Source organism: Grus americana, chromosome 5 (genome assembly GCF_028858705.1).
Source record: "Grus americana isolate bGruAme1 chromosome 5, bGruAme1.mat, whole genome shotgun sequence".
Classification (NCBI taxonomy): domain Eukaryota; kingdom Metazoa; phylum Chordata; class Aves; order Gruiformes; family Gruidae; genus Grus; species Grus americana.
Window position 1 is genome coordinate 20,009,190 of NC_072856.1, and position 22,946 is coordinate 20,032,135.

General features: G+C 44.0%; 1 protein-coding gene across 14 annotated transcripts in view; it reads right to left on the reverse strand.

Annotated features, from left to right (window-relative positions):
• TSPAN4 (tetraspanin 4) overlaps positions 1 to 22,946 on the reverse strand; it is a 474,563-nt gene that overhangs the window by 332,479 nt on the left and 119,138 nt on the right. For 5 of the 14 annotated variants that reach the window (XM_054825785.1, XM_054825781.1, XM_054825782.1 and 2 more), the window contains one exon: positions 934 to 1,046. The exons of the other annotated variants lie outside the window; for them this stretch is intronic. The gene's annotated coding sequence lies outside the window, so the exon portion shown is untranslated. The remainder of the gene's footprint in view (positions 1 to 933; positions 1,047 to 22,946) is intronic. 14 annotated transcript variants of the gene reach the window in all.

Consider the following 22,946-nt stretch of genomic DNA (forward strand, 5'->3'; position numbering starts at 1 on the left):
AGCAGTATGGTTTCCTACAATGCACGGCAGCAGAAATCAAAAATTAAGGGCTAGGTGCACAAACTGCTGAATGAGGTTCTTTAGCCCAAGTTAACCAGGAAGTCTAGGTGATCATAACACTTTCTCCTGGAAATCTATTAAGCCTGCTTGTATTTATTAGACAATAGAGACGGTCTACTCCTACTAAGAGAAGCAAATCCTGCCAAATATAAATCAGTACGTTAGTATCAGGACAACAGAGCTGTCTTGACATACAGAAAATAAGGAACCAGCCTACAATGGCGCTGATTTATATTCTACAAACAAAATCAAAGGTCACCCAACTCCTAGCACAATGTCATACTGTATGCATTAGCAAAAAGGGCACAGACAGCTAAACAAACATATTTTTAGAATTAGCAGACTGTGCTAATTGAGTGCATATTTACAAAATCAATATAATTCCCCAGGAAAAAAAAAATGTATTTGGATGTGGATCATGTAGATGGTTACTTTCTCCTGACAGCAGGGTCACAGCAGGAAGGAGTGGTAGGAAGTACAGAGACCATGACTGATATAATCACATAACAGCATTGCCAGCTCTCACAAATAAATCATAGATCACAGCATTTAGCACTTTCAGGACACTGTGAGAGTCCTTGATATGAAGTGAGTAGCTCCACCAGCTCTGTTATTTTTAGGCCTGCTAATTCAAGCAGAGTTCTGTATAGGACCCTGAAGCAAAATACTCCCCAAATATCTGATTTGGGGATTTTTTTCTCCACAAGGGACTGACACGCTTGTGCCCACTGCATTCAAGCTCTGTCATTTCTTGTTCTGCAGCTTACTCCAGCATCATCTTTTATTCCACATACCAAAGGGCTATACAGGAGAAAAAGTGCAAAGGAAGGAGAAGAAAAACTCAATATCATAAGGAAGGTGAGTGGCACTTACTTTAGCAGTGAAGAAAGAATAATGGAGGAGTCACTGTCTCAGCACACATGGAAGTATATGAAGGTGAATGCATTTTTATGCGCACTCACAATCACATTGTTGACCTTCCCCTCCTGCAAACACAGCATAAAAGTCAAAAGAGAAAGTAAATTCAAGATAAATTTGTTGGTCTTTTAAGAATTATTTTTCTTTTTTAAGAATCTCATGATTTAGTTTGATTTGATCTCTTGAGATCAGCAATGTCATATGGAGCCCAACTCCTGTCTCCAAGTAGCCAAGGACAGCTTCTACTCTCTTTCATATCAAAGAGGGCATCTTACTCTATCTGTCAGAGATGCGTCCCTTCTGATTGCAACTAAGCCAGCAAGCTCCTCTCTCCTATTTGCAAGTGCAAAAGACTACAAGTCTCCCATTTGCATACAGCATAAGACCTTTGCAAGAAATATGACGTTTGTACATACATGGTAGAATACCATAAGGAAAACTCAGCAGATACAGACATTGTCGGAAGTATTTTGTGTTAGCTGTGAGGAGAGGAAGAAGGGTGAAGGGGCAGACTGCTTTCCTTAAAAACCCTCTTAGGATGTTGGACAACCAACCAGGCAAATTTGTGAAGCCAGCACTGAGCTCCACATTGCTGCAGTTGCTCATTTAAATGAGCCAGCTTAGGTACAGCTGTGGCTTACAGCTGCAGTGCAGAACAGCATACAAGTGTGAGACCTGCTTAGTTTGCTATAAAACCTCTTGCCTGCTGTGGTGGGTTAGCCTTTCTAAGAGCCAAATGCCCACCCAGATGCTTGCTCACTCCCTCCTCTCAGCAGAACGTGGAGAAAATAATAAGAATATGAATGAGAAGGCCTGTGGGTTGAGATAAAGACAGGGAGATTGCTTATCAATTACCATTGCAGACAAAACAGATGTGACTTGAAGAAAATTACTAAACTTATTGCTAAGGAAAACAGATTCAGGTAGTAAGAAACAAAAAGACAAACATTAACACATCGCCTTTCCTCTCCCCTCTCCCAGGGTCAACTTCACTCCTTTTCTCCAGACCCTACTCCCCACTCCAAGCAGCACAGTGGGATGGGGGCTGTGGTCATAGAATCACAGAATGGTTTGGATTGGAAGGGATCTTAAAAGGTCATCTACTGCAACCCCTCTGCAATAAGCCGGGACATCTCCAAACAGGTCAGGTTGCTCAGAACCCCATCCAACCTGACCTTAAATGTTTCCAGGGATGGGGCACCTACCACCTCTCTGGGCAGCCTGTGCCAGTGTTTCACCACCCTCACCATAAAAAAATTTCTTCCTTGTGTCTAGTCTAAACATACTCTCTTCTAGTTTAAAACCGTTACCCCTTGTCCTATCGCTACAGGCCCTACTAAAAAGCTTGTCCCTGTCATGTTGGGTTTGCGTGGCAAGGTTTTGGTAGTGGGGGGGGCTACAGGGGTGGCTTCTGTGAGAAGCTGCTAGAAGCTCCCCCTGTGTCTGATAGAGCCAATGCCAGACGGCTCTAAGACGGGCCCACCACTGGCCAAGGCCAAGCCAATCAGCGCCTCTGTGATAACATATTTAAGAAGAAGAAAAAAACCAAGTTAGAGAGAGCTTTTGCAGCCGGAGAGGGGAGTGAGAAGATGTAAGAAACTCTGCAGACACCAAGGTCAGTGCAGATGGAGGGGGAGGAGGAGCTCCAGGCGCCGGAGCAGAGATCCCCCTGCAGCCTGTGGTGAAGACCATGGCGAAGCAGGCTGTCCCCCTGCAGCCCATGGAGGAAGGATGAGGGGGTGTGGAGATTCCACCTGCAGCCTGTGGAGGACCCCACGCCGGAGCAGGTGGAGGCACCTGAAGGAGGCTGTGGCCTGTGGGAAGCCCACACTGGAGCAAGTTCCTGGCCAGACCGGTGGACCCATAGAGAGGGGAGCCCACGCCAGGGCAGGTTTGCTGGCAGGACTTGTGACCTTGTGGGGGACCCACGCTGGAGCAGTCTGCTCCTGAAGGTCTGCACCCCGTGAGAGGGACTCCATGCTGGAGCAGGGGAACGATGAGAGGAGTCCTCCCCCTGAGGATGAAGAAGCGGCAGAAACAACATGTGATGAACTGACCGTAACCCCCATTCCCCGTCCCCCTGTGCCGCTGAGGGGGGGAAGGTTGAAGCCAGGAGTGAAGTTGAGCCCGGGAAGATGGGAGGGGTGGGGGGAGGTGTTTTAAGAGTTGATTTTATTTTCTCATTCCTCTACTCTGTTTTGCCTAGTAATAAATTAGATGAATTCCCTCTCTAAGTTTGGTCTGTTTTGCTCGTGACGATAATTAGTGAGTGATCTCTCCCTGTCCTTATCTCGACCTACAAGCATTTCGTTATGCCTTTTCTCCCCTGTTTAGTGAATGAGGGGAGTGAGAGAGCGGCTCTGGTGGGCACCTGGCCTCCAGCCAGGGTCAACCCACCACACCTGTCTCTCTTATAAGGCCCCTTTAAGTATTGAAAGGCCACAATAAGGTCTCCCTGGAGCCTTCTCTTCTCCAGGCTGAACAAGCCCAACTCTCTCAGCCTGTTCTCATAGAAGAGGTGTTCCCTCCCCCTGATTAACTTTGTGACCCTCCTCTTGACCCGCTCCAACAGGTCCATGTCTTTCTTGTACTGAGGACTCCAGAGCTGGATGCAGTACTCCAGGTGGGGTCTCACCAGAGCAGAGTAGAGGGGCAGAATCACCTCCCTTGACCTGCTGGTCACACCTCTTTTGATGTAGGCCAGGACACAGTTGGCTTTCTGGACTGCAAGTGCACATTGCCAGGTCATGTCCAGCTTTTCATCCACCAGTACCCCCAAGTCCTTCTCCACAGGGCTGCTCTCAATCCCTTCATCCCCCAGCCTGTATCCATATCAGAGGTTGCCCTGACCCATGTGCAGGACCTTGCACTTGGCCTTGTTAAACCTCGTGAGGTTCACATGGGCCCACTTCTTGAGCTTGTCCAGGGCATCCCATCCCTCATGTGTGTCTAACACACCACTCAGCTTGGTGTCATTTGCAAACTTCCTGAGGGTGTGCTCAATCCCACTATGTCATTGATGAAGATATACAGTCAATACATAACAGTTCCTCTCTGCTCCTCCTTCCTTCTCACACCTTTCCTCTGCTCCAGTGTAGGCTCTCCACAGCCACCACTTCCTTTGGGAATATCCATCTACTCCTGTGTGGGGTCTTCCACAGGCTGCAAGTAATACTGCCACCATGGAGCACCTCCTCCTCCTTCTTCTTCCCTGACCTTGGTGCTCCCTCTGTTGTTTTTCACTCTCTTTTTTTCCCCTCCTTCTCTGTGTGGTGTTTTTTGCCCTTTCTTAAATATGTTTTAACAGAGGCATCACCAACTTAGCTGATGGGCTCAGCTTTGGCGTGCAAGTGCTCCCCTGAACATCCCTGGGGAGTAAATTTGATGATCTCAAATAAAGCAACATAAAATAGACAATGAAAAAGCATTCTAAAAGATTTCAAAACAATACAAATATTATCCTTTAAAAAAAAAAAAAAACCAAAAAGCTATACTTCAGGTTTTTTAAACTTCAAGCAAATTAGTTTTGTCACTGTTCATAATCAGAATGCAGTAAGAATAAAGCATTGGCAGCCAAACAGGATTTAAAATAAACAAAAATAAATTAGAACCATATTTTTCATTTCAGGAACACATCCTGCCAGAGGACTACAGCTGTTCAATTGGCCCAGACCAGATAACTGAAACACACAGTCTCTGGGACACACACCATTGTCAAGCCAACACAAAACACCATGGCTAACCAAGGACCCGTCAACATAAAGAGAAAGAAACAGCAGCAGCAGCAACCAAAACCTAAAAAAAAAAAAAAAAAAAAAAAAAAAAGGTAAAAAGCATACAGAAGCCAAAATGCTGAACATTGTCATTCATTGTTAAAAACTGCCAAGAAATAATTAACTCACAGAATTATGTTTTTCTAAACCTTTTTAATTAAGTTCTCATTTGAGAAAAATGTTCCTATGCTCCACCCGCATGGGAAGACTGTCCACAGCACAAGCTGTAATGGCTGCAGAGAGGTAATCGTTATAGAAAGAAAGCACCAGGCATAAAACCTAGGTCAGTGATAAGGCTTCACCCTGCCACCCCCAAAAGGACATTCTCCCCAGAAACCCCACTTCTCTCCTAACAGCAAGGCTATAGCTGTTCCAAACAATTACAAGGCATCACTGCATCCCAAAGCAGCATCTTAAAAAAATTCAAAGCAAGATTTTTTTCAAACTCACTCCATCTTTGCTTGCTTAAATTCCCTATAATCCCCACCCATGCTCAAAGGTCCCAAGGTGTATAGGTGAGCCCTGCAGAGGTGGTCCCAAAGCTCACCCAACATGATCTTATGACAGAGCCACCATTAACAGAAGGGCTATTTAGAGAAAAAGCCCAACACCAGAGAGTTTGTACTTTGTATGCTCTTCCACTGTCAGACATCATGAGTGAAACAACAAAAGATACACGCAGACTACTGCATTTAAATGCATTTCCTCTGCCTGCTCTTTATCTTCCTTTTCTCGGCACATGGAATAATTTATCAGAGTGCAATCCTGAGAGGTTTTGATGACAACATTTTAGTTTGTAGCAAAACCTCAGCAGTTTTGGCAAGTACTTGTATGTGTTGACAAATAGACCGTGTCAGGAAGAGGCCAAGGCCCTGACTCAGCAAAGCATGACAGAGAACATTTAGCACCTCCCTGTAAAGAAGCCGAGCAATGTCCTGCTCAGGAGTTTACTGTAGGACTTGAGGATCTGTGCTTCAAAAACCCTGTCTGGCTAGGGGCAAGTCACCCCATCTCCCTTATGTCTTAACTCCCCATCTGTAAGATGGAGACACTGATCTCTTCTGTACTAGGCTGTTGCAATAACATACTGGAGCCTGGACAGTACTTAGACACTCTAGTTAAAGGGGCCGTGTTAGTGCTTAGGAGACACAGATTCAGCAAACCCTTGGGGGAGGGAAAGAACGCATGTCTTTTAAGCACCTAAAAAGATTAAAGAGTACAAAGTCTGACCAGAAGCCAAAGGGAACTGCATTCTTAAATCATTTAAGCACTTCTGAAAACCATTCCTTAATTAAAGGTTTAAGCACTGTTTGTGTAGCACTTTAAAGAAGAAACAGTACCAAAGAGCAAGGGACCTGCTACAATTTAGCACTGCTTAGACATCCACTGGAAACATACTTTTTGTGCAAGGATGACAACAATTTGGTGAACAAGCAAATGCCGTCAGTGCAGAAGGATGATGAGAACACAACAGAAGGTATTTTAAGAATCCTACCCACCCCTCTTTTCCTCAGCATAATGCTAAGAATTTACTGTCAAATGTTAAAAACCCTGAGCCCCGAGATATTCAGTCAATAAACATGACTGAAAATTGTAATTTAATCCTGTGAAATAAATAAAAACTATTCTATAATTCTGTGATGTTCAATTAACCAACAGCTTCGAATAAGCATTAGCACCTTAAATAATCTGTGGCATTGCACACAGAACACCACTATTAATTTTCTTACTATGGTGCAAGCTTAAAAAAAAAAAAAAAACACACAAAAAACCCCACTCCAAACCACCCACAAACACACACACCACCATAAAGCTTATTTTACTGTCAGTAATTTTTCAGTCAAAGACAACACCATAAAAGTGGCTCTCCACAGCAGATCTTATCCATTACACCAGGATACAAACATTTCACCTGTATTAAGCAAACCAATGGGATTAAGTTGCAAACTGCCTTCAAATTGTTTAACCTGTGTGAGCAGAGGCAATGATTCTAGAGTAACACTGAATCCCTGCTCTTTAGAGTGTATTCTAGGTCCCCTCGTAGTCACAGGAGAGATAAGGTCATTGCAGCCCTTTAAGTGTGTGGGTCTCTGGGGTTTGGTGTTTTCCCCCAGCAATAACTATCTGCAATACATAGTGTTTTTAGCTCAAACCAGAGGTTCTCACTAAGCACTGGAGTTCAAGCTCTGGTGTGAGCCAGTGGACAGTCATTCCCCAATCAATGAGAAGCATGAACAGTTGCAGCTCTTCAGAGCAGCTTGCTAACTCCGAAACCCAAAGATTTCTCTTTAAATTGAGGTATGGAGAACATGAGTGCTGACACAGCCTTCAAGAGAAAGAAGAGCCAGGACAGAACAAAGCTAGATCATATTATGAAGATCCGACATATCAAGAGTGGCTCCTCCCTGTAGCATCTCAAGCTGGTGATAGGAGGTAGGGACAGAATAAAGATGGCACTAATATCTTCCCTCCACAGTTTTCATTTGACCTTTAGTAGATCCCAGCAGACATCTCTCCCATCTGCGTTGGATTCAACGTGCCTTCTCTGTCTCCAAGACAGCCAGGCAGGGACAAAAGCAGAACTCAAAACATCTGTCAGCCTCTGCTACCTACAGAAGAGAGTGGCTTTTTGCTTGAGAGACCATAGCACTGCAAAAGCATTGGCAGGAGGCCTAGATCTGCCAGGATCTGTAGCTGGCTGAATGAGAGGGACAGATCTGACAAGGGCAAACATTTCCAGGACACTAGCTGCAAGCACACAAATGGGCTTAGGGACAAAAACCAGTCGCCCAGGAATTGCACTGAGCAATAGGGAGGCAAGTCTGAAAGGGAAAGATGAAGCTGCAGCAAAATGAAAGGGAGCAGGATGGCTGGAGCTATGCAGCACAAGACTGGCAGCATATCTGAGATTTAAAATCAGCCTTGTGCTGATTTAACCAGCCTCGACTGCATTTCGGTTCTCACACAAACACTGTGGATGCACTTGGCCAAGGACAACCCCTGCTCTGGGCATGTAAATCAGACAGCAGCACTGCCCCCACCTTCTCCTCCTGCCTGTCCTCCTGCAGCCATCAGTCCCCGTGCAGGGCCCAACACACATCAGCTCCTGCTGGAGGAGATACCCAGAAGCAAGAGTGACCAGAGACAAGGCTGGGGAGGAGGAGAGAGCTGGCGAAGTATCTGCCTCATGCTCCTTTCTCCAGGGTACACTCTCACTCCTGACCAATAGGAAAATCCCCTACATGCTCTCCTCCGTATCTCTGCCGGCCAAGATCACAAATCAACCTTGTTTGAGTGGCATGAGCAGTCATACAGGCCACAGTGCCATCATCTGAGTTCACGTCAGCTCTTGTACACAGAAAGCACTGCTAGTAAACAATAAGAAGAATAAAAAGGAGAAGATTGCCCTGCATATGCAAGGAATAAAACATCAAGACAGTGATTTTCAGACAGCAATGCATCCCCTTCCCTCCCCTCTTCTCTTCTCCAGCCCTGTTCCTGTTGTACTTTCATGTGCCTATCACTGCAAACAAAAGGTATATACCAAGCTAATGAAATGTCTGGGCTGTTGTATGTGGGTGTATAAATGAGCCAACACGGCCCCTGTGTGCACGGAGTAACTGCAGGAAACACATTTCCAGACCTGTCAAGACTCATTTCTTTTAAAAGGAATAAAAGATAGCTGACTTATTTTTCCCCTTCAAGCAAGAAAAAAAAAAATGGAGAGAGAGAGAAAGGAAAATGTATTAATAACTAAAAAGGAGAAATTTCTGACGGGTACCCTCCTTCCTATTGTTATTAGTGTGATGGAAGTGCTGGGAGACCCCAGCTGCTTGTACAACCTGGTGCTGTACAGAGGGCATCACGGCAGCAAGACAGGAACAAACAAGAGAGAAACTAAACATCCAGGGGGATAAAGAGATCTGCCCGAGGTGGCACAACAGACCTGCAGCAGAGCCAGAGATCCTAGCCACAGGAAATCCAGATTTCCTATATATGGCTTAATGTTGCAGATGTGAAACACTCTGCTCCATCAGCTGCCTGATCTCATCCTCACAAAGGCTGCCCAAGCTCATGGTAGCACTGCAGAAGCTGAGAGAGCAAACATCCAAGACATAGCAAGGGACACAGATGCACTCTATGTCATTATGAGGTCCAGGTACGTTCCCCAATTCACCTGTAAAACCAAATGACTTGGCAGGTTGAACTATCATTTACAAGAGCCAGGCACCGTCTTCCTCAGTGCTCACTGGTCATCAAGCATTTTGAGGGGGGAAATACTTCCACAGAATCATTTAGGTTGGAAAAGACCTTTAAAGATCAAGTCCAACCATAAACCTAACACTGCCAAGTCCACCACCAAACCATGTCCCTAAGCACCACATCTACATGGCTTTTAAATACCTCCAGGGATGGTGACTCAAACACTTCCCTAGGCAGCCTGTTCCAGTGCTTTACAACACTTTCAGTGAAGACATTTTTCCTAATATCCAAGCTAAACCTCCCCTGGCACACTGTGAGGCCATTTCCTCTTGTCCTGTCACTTGTTACTTGGGAAAAGAGACCAACACCCACCTGGCTACAAACCTCCTTTCAGGTAGTTGTAGAGAACGATAAGGTTTTCCCTCAGCCTCCTTTTCTCCAGGCTAAACAACCCCAGTTCTCTCAGCCACTTCTCATAAGATTTGTGCTCCAGACCCTTCACCAGCTTTGTTGCTCTTCTTTGGACACACTCCAGCACCTCAATGTCCTTCTTGTAGTGAAGTGCACAAAACTGAACACAGTAGTCAACGTGCAGCCTCACCAGTGCCAAGTACAGGGGCACAATCACTTCCCTGGTCCTGCTGGCCACACTATTTTGAGTACAAGCCAGGAAGCTGTTGGCCTTCTTGGCCACCTTGGGCACACTGCTGGCTTATATTCAGCCGGCGGTCGACCAACACCCCCAGGTCCTTTTCCATCACGCAGCTTTCCAGCCTCTCTTCCCCAAGCCTGTAGCGTTGCCTGGGGTTGTTGTGACCCAAGTGCAGGACCCGGCACTGAGTCTTCTTAAACCTCATACAATTGGCCTCAGCCCATCGATCCAGCCTGTCCAGATCCCTCTGTAGAGCCTTCCTGCCCCCAAGCAGATCACCACTCCCACCCAAAATGGTGTCATCTGCAAACTGATTGAGGGTGCACTCAATCCCCTGGTCCAGATCATTGATAAAGATATTAAACAGAACTGGCCCCAATACTGAGCACTTGTGACCGGCCACCAAATGGATTTAACTCCATTCACCACAACTCTTTGGGCCCAGCCATTCAGCCAGTTTTTTACCTAGTGAACATTCTACTCATCCATAACTGATCTTAAGAGGCAATGAGCATCTCTAATCACATTGGAATGCACTGACATTTTCCAGTACATCTCCTGTCATTTCAGGGCCCAAAAGATCCTACCATCACTCATAAGTCCAAGGCTCCTGCTCTGGACTTTCTGCATGTGGTCAGAGCACACATATCAGGGCTAAGGAACAAGCTGCCACCATACCAGCTATGCTTTGGCTTAGAAACAATTCCTGACTTCCAGCTCAAAGGGCACAGGTCAGCATCAGCTCCACCATAAAGCAGTGGCACCCAGGATGCTAATGGTTTGAAAGACTACGATGCAATTAAGTCCAAGATACAAATGAACGAACTGCCATATTGCGGCTCCTTGCTCTTCTTTAGAGGGTAGTCTGAACACAGACACTTGCAAGCCTCTAGCTAACACATATTCATTTAGCACAAGCAATGCAGATTTGTTCCTTTTGATCCAGAGCTCCCAGGTTCATTCCCCAGGGACAGCACTACTCAGGTCCTTTTTTAGGAAGAAGCAGACTTTACAAAGATCACATCCATCCATATTTTATGAAGATCAACTACTTACCAGAGCTGTGCAAAGAAGTAGTCAACTAGAAGGTAATTTCTCTCCTAAATTAATTTTATAAGGGCAAAGGATTCTTTTTCAGTGCCTTGAATTGTTGGGTTGGAATTCTTGTTGGCTCTCTAATAACTGAGTAGATCACAGTACTTGTCAGACCCAGGCTTAAAGCAATGAAGAGCTAGGGTACTCCCAGCGCGAACTGATGAAATCAGACGGTCCTGATCTGCAGAAGTGCCTGCTCTCCATATCCTAGGTTACTCAGGCAGAGCTGCACATGCATTTCACAGAGGACTTACTCAAGTCACCTACAATTACATCCTTATGTATTGGGGATGCTCAGGGATTGGACTCTCAGCAAATACAGGTCTGTGCACTGCCATTTGAAGCCTCTGATCTTTAACCCAAATGACCAGTAGACACTCCTACTCCCTTTTAAGTCATCACTGATGCTGGCAGTTGTTGTCTGAGATGTGACCAAAAAGCCAGGACTAACCAGAATAGTAAACTGCATGTCCACCACATGTGAAGAGCCAAGAAAATAAATTCTGACACAGGAAATCCCCTGGGATTTTTTTTTCAACACTAGGACTGAAGGCTGGGGAGCCACTCAGCAGCTTTTTGCTCCTTTGCTGGGGTTTTCCACAGGTTGCAGGGGACTGATTTACAAAAGTCTCCACACCTAACTTAAATGAGGAATACAACATAAATATCTTGGCAGTGGGTAGACACGCTTACTGACTCAGATAAAAGCTTTTATCTTTGGATACCTCACCAGTTTCAATACCTGTATCATCCTATGCCCACCAAGTCGAGTAGTGCCACTTTCCTCATATGCAACCTGAGGCACAGAGAGGCTATTTGACTTATTCAGGGACATATAGAAAAACCAGAGACAACATAAAAATGTTAGACTAGGGTTTTTGCATCACCAGCACTACAACTGTTCTCCTGAAGCTGTTTTCTCTATTAAGTAACTCCCTGCATTGGGTCTGGCTGAGATGGAGTTAATTCTCCCCACAGCAGCCCTCATGGTGCTGTGCTGTGTATTGGTAGCTAGCAAACTGTTGGTAACACACCAGTGTTTTGGCTACTACTGAGCAGTGCCAGCACACATCAAGGCTGTCTTTCCAACATTTCTTTTCCCCCCAGCAGCAGGCTGGGGGTGGGCAAGATCTTGGGAGGGGACACAGCTAGGACAGCTGACCCAAACTGACCAAAGGGATATTCCATACCATATGATGTCTTCTCAGCAATAAGAAACTGAGAGATAGGGGGAGGAACAGGGCAGGGGCATTCATTTGTTTTGGGGTTTTTTTACAATGTTTGTCTTACGGACAAATGTGGGGTACGCATACTGAAGCCCTACTTCCCAGGAAGAGGCCAGACATCGCCTGCTGATGGGAAGCAGAGAATAATCTTTTGCTTTTTGCTTTGCTTCTGCGTGCAGCTTTTTGCTTTAGCTACATTAAACTGCCTTTATCTCGACCCATGAGTTTGGGGTTGTTTTTCCATCTTCCTTTCTCCCCTCCCTGCCTTACTGAAGAGGGGAGTGATAGAGCGGCTCTGGTGGGCACCTGGCCCCCAGCCAGGGTCAACCCACCACAGTCCCACAAAGGGACTCGCTGGTAGTAAAGCTCTACTGCAAGTAAGAAAGAGTATCTATTTAAAGTGTGACAGAAACACAGGACTTTCATCCAAGTGGTAAATTTCCAATGATAGGATGCTGTGCATTCTCCAATAGGAAGTCCTCAAAGGAGGTTTCTTCACGGTTGCCGTCACAGGAGTCTAACCCTGAAACCCCAGCAGGAACAAACAACACAGGTTTCTGTTCCCCCTCCACCCCATACATGCACTCACCCAGTCTCTCTCTCTCACACGGAAACATTTGCTTACTTTTCTTTCAACAAATACAAACACACACACACACACCCCCCTCCAAACAGCCGGAGTTTTCCAACAATCTTCACAGTGGATAGTTATGCAACCCTTCCCAGGTCATGGCAAAACACAGTCTGAAAACAGCTAATACCTGATTTCCCCTGTATAACGTGAAACATTGATTCTGTCTTCTTTTTACATCTGCTACACATTAGTGATGCAGGGGGAAAAGGGAAAGAATGGGGAACAACATGGTTTTTATTTACATCAGCGAATTAACTTCTGGAACACTTTCAAGGTAAAATTTTGGTTGTAAGAATAAAGAGTATCACCAAAGCTACACAGTTTTCACCCACCTCTTACTCTTTCCCATCCTTTTTCAACCTGCTGATCGCAGATTTAGGGAAGTGACTGTTATTACTTTTATTATTAGAGCAGTACCTGGAGGACTTGGCCAAGATCATCTGAGATCACACAGTGTACAGGCAGGGCACAGTGTTGGTACATTACTGGGAGAGGGGGAAGAGAACACAAGGTCCTGTGTTCCTGAGTAGCCCTCCTTTCCTCAGGGCTGTGCTGCCTCACCAAAACTCTCCTTTCTTCTACTACTTAATTCATGTACTTTCTTAAAGGTTGGGGTTGTTTGGGGGTTTTTTTCCCCAGGTGATCATGCATACACTTTCCCTGCTATCTTCTGCACTGAGACCAAACTCGTCCTCTTCTGCCACTGTCCTCCAGTATTTCTCATTCACCTTTCTCACCTTCTCCTCAGTAGTTTCCTTATCTCCTATCTCTTCTGCTCAGCTTCATTCCTATGCTGCTCTATGCACTCCAAATGAAGTCAGAAAGCTTGCCAATACTCTACCCTCTTGAGGCTGTTTCTTCTGTGTAATATTGTGCATAATGCAACATTTCTTTTAAGAAGGATCAATAGGTCTAACATAACCAATTGTACAACATCTCTTGCTTTTCAAGCATCTGATTTGCAGAACAGATGAACTACCACCACTCCAGAAGGCTTCCATGGGAGCTAGTGGGTGCTCAATGCTTCAGAAAAAAAAACACCAAACCAGTTTTATTTGTTCAACTACATGAGCAAGGGTGGAGTCCAGCTTAATAGCTTTATTGTGGCTAATTTCTGTCTGCATACTTGACTGGGAGTCAGAGCTCCCATTCAGTTCCTACATTTGTCAATGACTTACTGATTCAGAGGTGATTGCATCTGTCACAGAATTGCCACAGATAGAACTCATCTGAGTTCATAGTACTCTTTGAGGTCTTCAGATCAAGGGTGCTGGAAAGCACATAGTGCTACAGTTATGAGACATGCCCTTGCATGAACACGTGCTGAAGAGCAGTCAGTCATCCAGGGAAATGGTGCTTTCCTGACACTTCTGTGCTTTAACATTCTCAACTTTGAACAGTTCTGCTCACATATGATTTCTATCCTCTGCTTTCCCTCTCTTCCTGTTGGAAGCAAGCATCGAGGTACAGCCTTTTCTGATGAAAGCAAAGACAGACTCCTCATTTCACAGTGACCTATTATTCCAAACAGCCTTTGCCAGCAAGCCAATTGACCAAGGAAACACAGGAAAGCGCTGCTTGTGCCACTACTGTCAGAGAAATAAGCACGTCTGCAACAGCCACAGGGAGGATAGCACCATGAACAAATTAAACTACAGTTTCCACTGTACACATTAAATAGAAGAACGTTCCTGCAAATCCTTATGTCTGAGCCAAATTTTATGCCTCTGGGAAGATTCTCATAAGGAAATAAGACTACCCAGAAAATTAAAGTTACCACCATGCATAATTCCCACTTTTGTATTGCAGCGATTCCTACAAGGCTGGTTCTTTCACATCCAAGCAGAAAAAACAAGACACAAATGAGGCTTCCCTGCTGGTGTCCATACCTCGCCATCTGCAAACTCAGGAACAGCTTCCATCAACATCCAGAAGTCCACATGCATGTCCCAAACATATTTCTGGTCTGAAAAGGGACACACAGTATTTTCTACCTTGATTATACTCAGCACCTTCAATCAAGTTCAACATGCTGTTCTGCTAGGCACAATATAGGCATATGCAGTAAGAGACAATTTCTGTACCTGGAAACTTATGAGAATCCCTCTAGTTTCTGTGAGGTAAGGTCTCAGCATGCTGGTGACCAAAAAGGAAGTTTTTATTTTCTTGCCTGTGAATAAAGGATAGTCTGCAGTGCCCAGTACTCACTGAGCAACCCACTAACACAGGTAACAACCCACTGGTCCATCTGTATGCAGAACCTGGCCCCAAAAACCTCAGGGCAAAGAAGGTAAAATAGAAGCTGAAACATTGAAAGGGGATGGTAAGAGAACAGAAAAAGCACAAAACCCAAACTGGCACAGAGCAAAGACTGTCCGTGGGAAAGAGTACTTGAAGGAAGAATAGCTAAAAAACCCCACCGGAGTCACATGACACCTTAAATGTTTGTTAGCATTCTGGTTGTTGGAATAAAAAAAACTAAATAAAAAAATTGGCCAGGCTTCTTCACAGCTGCCTTCTTTTGGTAAACTTTACCTGGGCTAGTTTCTGTGCCTTTCTCCTTTTCTGCTGGTTACAACAGCAGACAATGATGAGCTGAACACCTCCTTTGAGGCAGATAAGGCTTCATTTCCATGTCAGCTAAGGTCACTCGCATCTGCTCAGTCTTGTATCTCAAGGGCTTCAATTCATCATCACCAGCTCAGCCAGAGACTGGGATCATCCATTTGCAATGGCTGTGAGCCTGGTTCAGAATCTCAATGCAGGCAAATGCTTGCCAAGCTTTCCCCTGGTGCATGTGCAGAAAGGACTAGAGAAATATCCAGGCTCAGGCACGTTCGTGGTCACTGCCCATGCACCTCCAGCAAGGCCAATGTTTTTCTTCCAAATATTCACTGAGAAGCTAACTCTTCTCTGCTGTGTATTAAACTGTACTATACAGGAAGGAGGCAGGGTATTGCAGGGCTGATTATACTGATTTGCAACAGCAAAATGCTCTGTCATGCCATATGCTGAGAGCACATGATGGATCTTGTGCTGCATGGTTTGCTTCAAAGGCTGGATTTTATGACCAGATAGAAACTGTCTATAGGGCCTTTTGCAGGCTGATTCAGAAACAATGAGCTTCAATGTGGAAATTCAGGTGTCTAAAATATCCGTATCTAGGCATGCAAATCCCTCTCTCTGATTTTTTTTTTTTTTTATTTAAGAAGTGGCATGGATCCATTCCTCTCTTTGGGTTAAATTCTTAAAGACTTATTCAGCCAAGATGGAAAATGCTGCTCAAAGCCATCAGGTTACAGCCCACACTCATCCTAACAGATTAACACCACTCCCTTGAACCAGGTTGCTCTATTCAGTTCACAGTGCTTGAGATTTCAAAACCTGGTCAGCTGTTGTAACACACAGTCCAGCCACACAAAGCAGCACAAGATAATTCCACATATTTCAACACTCAGTATTTAAGAATTAATATTAACTTAGTTGATTAGCGTGGTTAGAAGTGACAGAGAATGAAGAAGAGGAGAGGAAGAATTAAGTGTGGAGAAAGTAAGAGTATGGCAAGCCTGACACAGCTCAGCTGATAAATGTTCCTGTTCTAGCTATTTGGCCTCCTTGTCTGGTGGCAGCGAGGAGCTTCAGAGGCCAGCTGCTTTGCAGGGCTATGAATTTCTTTACATCCAGTTTTCCAGATTCTTATTATCACTGACCATCCCCTTGTGTCAGGAGATCAGGTGCCTGCATTCATCCTATTTACCTTCTTTATACTATTAATTATGGTCTTCTGCTTTGGCCAGATGCCTTCTTATTTGTCCTCTTAGAATAGTCTATAAAATTTCCAAAGCTACCACAGAAGGATTTCTTTCATTGGTTGCCTTTTTAGCATGAGAATGAGCTTTGTGACCAACACAAGCAAATTATATGGCCAGGTAAACAGTGCTTCCTCACTGGTGCCTCCTAGAAATCAGTTGCCAAATCCTGACCTGAACTCCTAACATATTATAAAAGGGCATTATTTTTGAAAATTTTTTCTGCTGCATGGGCTCCTAAGTGTTATTGCACATTGAGAATGCAAGTGAGCACAAAGTAATGCTACTCTGGAAGAAATCTGGGGAAGCATGACATTTTGGTTTTCTACCAGATTAAAGATTGTCATCATACCACATTCACCCAAGGAGCAAGCAAGAAAATTGCCTCTAAGCAGCAACTTAGTAAACACTAATGCAGTAGAATCCACTCATCATTTGCCCCACTTTCATGGAGAGAAAAGCTATGCTTGAGGAAGAGGCAGGATGATAGTTCAAATGAAAAAAATAAAATGAAAACCCAAGGATGATAGTGAATAATCTATCCCTCTGTAAGGTACAGTAGTCCCTTTGAAAAGCACAGCTGCAATCTGACATATTTGCAGTGACTTTTTGAAAGCAAAAAGAGGAGGAAAAATATTTGAAGAATTCTTTGTACTACATCGTCATGAAAGGCTACTGTTGAAAAAGACACTTGATAGAAATTAGTTGGTGCTGCCTCAGTTCTCAGTAGGGCAGCAGACCTGGAATGAGCCCCTAAACTTCACACTCCTTAGTGTGCCCTGATGCTGTGTAACACACCCTGCTTCTTGTGATGATTTTTTTCCCCTTCAAGAAGTCTCAACAAGGATAAAATAAAAGGACTATTCCAAAAGATGTCAAAGGATCTTGCCTACTCTACATCCTTGGCACTGAAGCACTACCAACACTTGCACAGGTTATCAAATTAGGCTTCAGTTTCTCAGTACAATTCACTGCTTTGAAAATGCTGTCTTAAAACCATTTCACCTCTTCTGCCACCCCACAGGTATGCCTGCCCTCAGCCCAGCCCACTCCTCTCAGTGGATGCCAGGTCAGCTCTTCACAAAGCCAGGTAGGGACCAGGACCAGGGAACTGAGGCAGTTTTAGAAAAACCACCCTCCCCAAAACATGTTTTCTGTTGTTCTTCCTCTAAAAAGGTGAGCCAGGTTGGCACCCTGAGCAGGGAGGCAGCACATGCAGTTGTACAGAACAATGGATGGAGATGCTGCTATGCCTTAGGGGTGCAACATAGCAGTGGCATATTGCTATCAAAAAATTGCTGTCAAAAAAACTGTATCATAGAACCACAGCCTTAATAAAGAAGTGTTTTACACTCATTTTGCAAAGGGTTTGATGACTAAACAAGTGGCAAAACCAGGTACACAAAGACTACTTGTCCTCCTTTGTCATGATGACTGATGATAATGTTAAAGTTAATGGTACTTTATTCACCCATCAAAGTATTATTTCCCCCCCCCCCAGGGGGGTACAATGTGTCAAAGATAAATGAGGAAATGAGAAGTCTAGCACTATATATTTGCTCCCAAAGTCTCCTGATTTATGCTGCACAGGAGGGATGCATTGCACTGAGCTGATGTGTGGCAAAGTCATGCATCTGCTCGGTTATTTCAAATAGTTCAAAAACAGCTGCCTGCTTCATCAAAACCACCCGTGTGTGCACTAAGAGTGTGAAAGGCCACGCATATATAAAATAAAAGTGCATGAAAAATATCTGTTAAGGGTATTGCATCAGTTTTTGTAACAGATTATTTTGTGAATGCAGTAGTCTGGAGAAAGCATGATTATTAGGATTTAAAATTACTGGTCACATTTTTCACTAGTGATTAGCAATTAGAAACTCCAGAGTTTTTACAGAACTGTAAAGGAGCCACTCATGTTAAATTAAAAAAAAAAAATTCCCCCATAATATTGGCATGAAATGAGTTTTAAGGGGGAGAACAAGATTAAGTGTATGCAGAGTTCTCCACTGCTTGGAAAGTACTGATTAGCTGGCTCCTCCCAACACTAACTTTCTTCACCTTCCCATCCCAGCAGATTTGAGGAGCTATGTGATCTCGGACAGTTAGCCTACTGGCATTAATCATCTTCAATATTACTCTCACCATAGAGAGAGGTACACTTGCAAAATCTATCTTTATATTGCTAGTATGTCCTAGGCTGAAGAGCTAGGTTAGTCAACTGCAAAACCAGCTCCTAAACCACACATGTAGGTGTACAACAACCCTGGTCAAAGCTGGTAGGGAAACTCAACAAAGCTTTGTCTACAATGGTTTCTGCACCTTAGGTAAGTGTTGGTTAACTTTTTTTGGACTATAATAACCATGAGAAGGCACAACATAAAAAAAAGAGAATGAAATATCTATAAGAGGTGCCTAAAGGCAATGAAAAATGCAGTCTGTGTGAACTATTCAAATAGATCCAGTCCTCATCGCTCAGCAGCCAGGAGGGCCCATTTATCTTGCATTAGGTTTTTATGGTGTGTTTTTGCCTTGAGCAGGACTTTTGAGCTGTGACTATCTGAATGAGGAAGATTTAAATTTAAAGAAGAGAGAGACTGTAAATGTGTCATTTAAGTGCTTTACAAATGTTATTGCAAAAGGTAATACAATTCAGAAGCTGCCTCTTTTCAATTAATATGTAAGGTAGAAGCCAGGTGAGCCCACTCCACTGTTTTAAAGCTTTGGTAGAGCAAGCAGGGCAGCACCCCTCCATAAAGCCCAGTATGTGAAAAATGAGCCACAGCTTGCCTATCCACAAGTTCATCCATTGCTGTCCTTACTGGAGTTGTCCAGGGACATCTCAAGTCAGGTGTAATGTGTGCTCTCATGTGTGTAAGATCAGCTTTCACAAAACAAAACGTATAAATAAGATTTGTGTTGATTTTTAGTGCCTAAGAGACCTTGTAGGTATTTCAGCTGTTTGCTATGCCCCAAAGCTGAGATTATCAGCTCTTTTTGGGCACCTCAGAGTTGGCCTTTCAAAACTCTAAGCTTGTATCTGTATTTTCCACATGCAGTACACACAGGGCACTTGTTGGAAAGAGACAGGACTGATCTCTAATTAGCAGTTATCTTATTAACAGTGGCAATAACAGAAATCATTCCCCAGGAAATAAGTCCTCAAAGAAAGAGGATATATAGTCAGCCCAAATCTGGACCCAGAAGAAACAGGTGGATAATGTCCTCACCATTTCTATTATAAAGAGCCACACGTTAAATCTGTCACATAAGCTCTAAACCTTCAAAACGGTTGCAAATCAAGAATTTAAACCAGCACTCACTCTCCCTAACTTCAGTTGCACTGATCATGATAAAGCTATGCATCAGTGCCAGAAACCCTCCCTGTTAAATGTCCCATTTCATGCCAGAGCAGCAGCACACTTTTTCTTTCTCTAAGCCCAGGAGACAGCAGGCTAGTAAATGGTGCCGGGTATAAAGACAAAGAATATCAGAAGGCATCACAGGAAAAATACATGGGGATGGTCCAGATGTATTGGTCTCGCACGTGTGATAAAGCTCTGGCTGCTGCTGACAGTGCTGAGAGCCTGTCACAACTGAAAGGTATTGGTCCCACAGCCTGATTTGCTCTCCAAGTACCAGTTCCCACCTTTCATTTGCTATTTAATAAAGGCAGTTCAGTGGTTACACATCTTGAGTGAGAGACAAGGCAAGGTAATACATCAGTCCTGCTGCTGAACCACACCAGCAGAGCATTAGCATCTGGAGAATTGCAAAGTCTCAACATGTGTTATCCTGTTTAATGTCTCTGCTAAAGAGACTCCATGAAGAAATATCTGTGATGGGCAGCTCTCAAGAAACTGCAGAAGCAGCTCAGAGGGAATTTGCTGTGATCATTACCTGAAAACAGCTATTGAAGGCAACCCCAAAAACATGTGAAGACATCAACTGAAATGTTTCCTGTCCTTTGAGATCATTCCCTTTGAACAAAAGCATCCCCTTTTCCTTTCAATGAAGGTGGTTGTTCTTCTTCCTCTTCCCCCTCTCCCAAATAAAAGACCAGATCGTTACTGACTGTACTACAGCTGCTATCACTGAAGCTACACTGCTTTATCCGAGTTAAGCATCGAGGAAATAAGCCCTACATTTTGTGTAGAGATTGTGGAGTGACGCCTAGCATATGATTCTTCTGTAATCTCTACTTTCCATAGCTTACAACATTCCCAACCTTCTCTTCCATCTGAGGTTATGTGGACACAAACATAGATGAGCCAAAAATACCAAATTCTCTCAGATTTAGGAAAAGTCAGGTTAAAGATACTATATATTTTTACCAAGAAACCTGGGTACAAGAACTGAAATCAAGCGTACCATGCAGCTGGAGATGTGAATTCATATCTTCCATTCTTGGCACAATACAATATCACAGATATTTCTCCATTTGTAATTTAGCAACAGCACAAAAATGCAAAGCTAGGCAGCAGATTATACATTTGGGGTTAACAGGCTTCTAGGAGAAGGTAGCCCCCTTTTCTACTCCTTCCCACCCCAAAACCCTTGCTCTGCAACAGTCAGGTATGCTGCCTATGTACCAGAACAGAAACCAAGAACGTGGAAAGTGATTCTGCCATTCTCCCCAAAGAGGAATGCTTTGCCCCAGAATCTTCCACAATGACAACGCATCACAGAGTGCACACACTAGCCCCAAAAGGATGCTTGCCTTCCCACAACGCTTTATCAAACAAGTCCCTCCAGTCCAGATGTAGTCTGTGTCCATGAGCTGGTATGTTTCTCATTTGATGTTCTAGACATTGGAGCAACTTAATTTTCTTATTGCAAGTTGGGAAAAAAATTTTCCACCTCCTCTGCTTTCTGGTCAACGTTTAAATGTCTAGGTATGCTGTATCAGTGATGAGATTCTGTGTCATAGGAATGACAGAACTAGCATGGACTGCGAACACCACACTGGCTTACACCAATGGCCACGCAACAAAAAAAAAGTAGGATCACCTAAAAAGTCTGAGAGAAACATTTCCTACTCATGCTTATACTTATCGTCAAGGTATACCGTCATACAAACACCATCCCCCACATACACATACACTTTTAAAAACCACCTGTATGTTTAAAATGCTGCCCACTGTCCACAAGTTTCTTCCCAGGAAAGACTCAACTACTGGGCAGACAGGTACAGATTACATCACTCACCGCCAGGGCTCCTATGAGTAGTGTCACGCTTTATTTTTTCATATTTATTAAAGCAAATAAATATTTAAGTCACAGCTCCTATTCTGTTTTCTGTGACAGACCATAAATTCCTCTGTCATCAATTGATTTACTTGTCATCAGCAACCTTGCTCTGACTTACATCCTCCCAGCGAGGATCCAGCAGTAACAAATCTATGTCATATAGGGAATTCACTTGTTTAGATGGGAAGCAACTTGCCACCACCTCTACCATAAACATCATGCACCTTTAAACTTCTTTTAAAAGGGCTAGATGACCTCAGCAATCAAGGGAGGACCACCACTGGTTAAAGGCAGATCCTAGGTAGGCAGATGAAAAGAGCTCCTTACAGTTTCACTAAAAACAGTGAAGCAACATTTTAATGAAACTGTTAATTAGAATTGGAAACTTTTAACATCCTGGTATGCAGCAATACCAGGGATACAACTAAAACCTGCTGCAGCCTCTTGGATTTCTACTCTTAAGTACAATTCATCAGTCCAGCACAAAGCCTGTTCCAAGCTTAGGAGACATTAGAGCAGTGCAGTTACCCAACACCACACCAGGACTGCCTTTCATGCACCAGGTGCCCTGTCAGCACAGGGTATGTTGAGACAGCCTTTGGCACAGCTCTGAGGAAAAATTGGAGTTTCCTTTGCATGACAAAAAAAAAAAAAAAGAGAGAGACCATGGCAGGATGTAACATGGATGCAGACAAGTCCATCCAACCTGGTTCAAATAAGGGAGGCTGTTCCACTTTATGTTAACTGATTGAAATGTAATTAGGGCATACAACATTACTAAGAACATTTCCCTACCCTCTCAGATATTCTGTAGTAGAAAAGCTTTAGGCAGTGAATTCAGCTGTTGCTGCCAAGGGTTTGCGGACTTATGTAGGACCACCAGTACACTAGTCCTAGGAAAGCATGATGCAGACATGCTATATACATCATCCTGTCCTGCTTTGCTACTCTCAGGGAACCATGGTGAAGTTCTCTGCTGAAAAGAGGGTTGTGAGAAAGGAGCTTTCCCATGAACAGAGACGTGTTAGCAAGGGGCAAGGCTACTGGCCCAAAAAGGAATCATAGGGCATGGCAGAAGGAATGAATTTGGGGTGGGGTATTCTGAGCCTATTATGCACTTTCAACCAAAAGGAAAGGATTCACTAGACGTAGGCAAAGGTGGCTTGCAATAAAGAGATGTAAAGTGAAAGGACCGTATTAAAGTGAGATGGGGAAAGGGATAGATCAATCGACAGAGACGAAGGTGGCCACGGGAAGCAATTTGTGGTGTGATCAATGTGGGGAAAGGAGCAGTTGAAGATCAGAATAAGCAGAGAAGTGTGAAGGCCT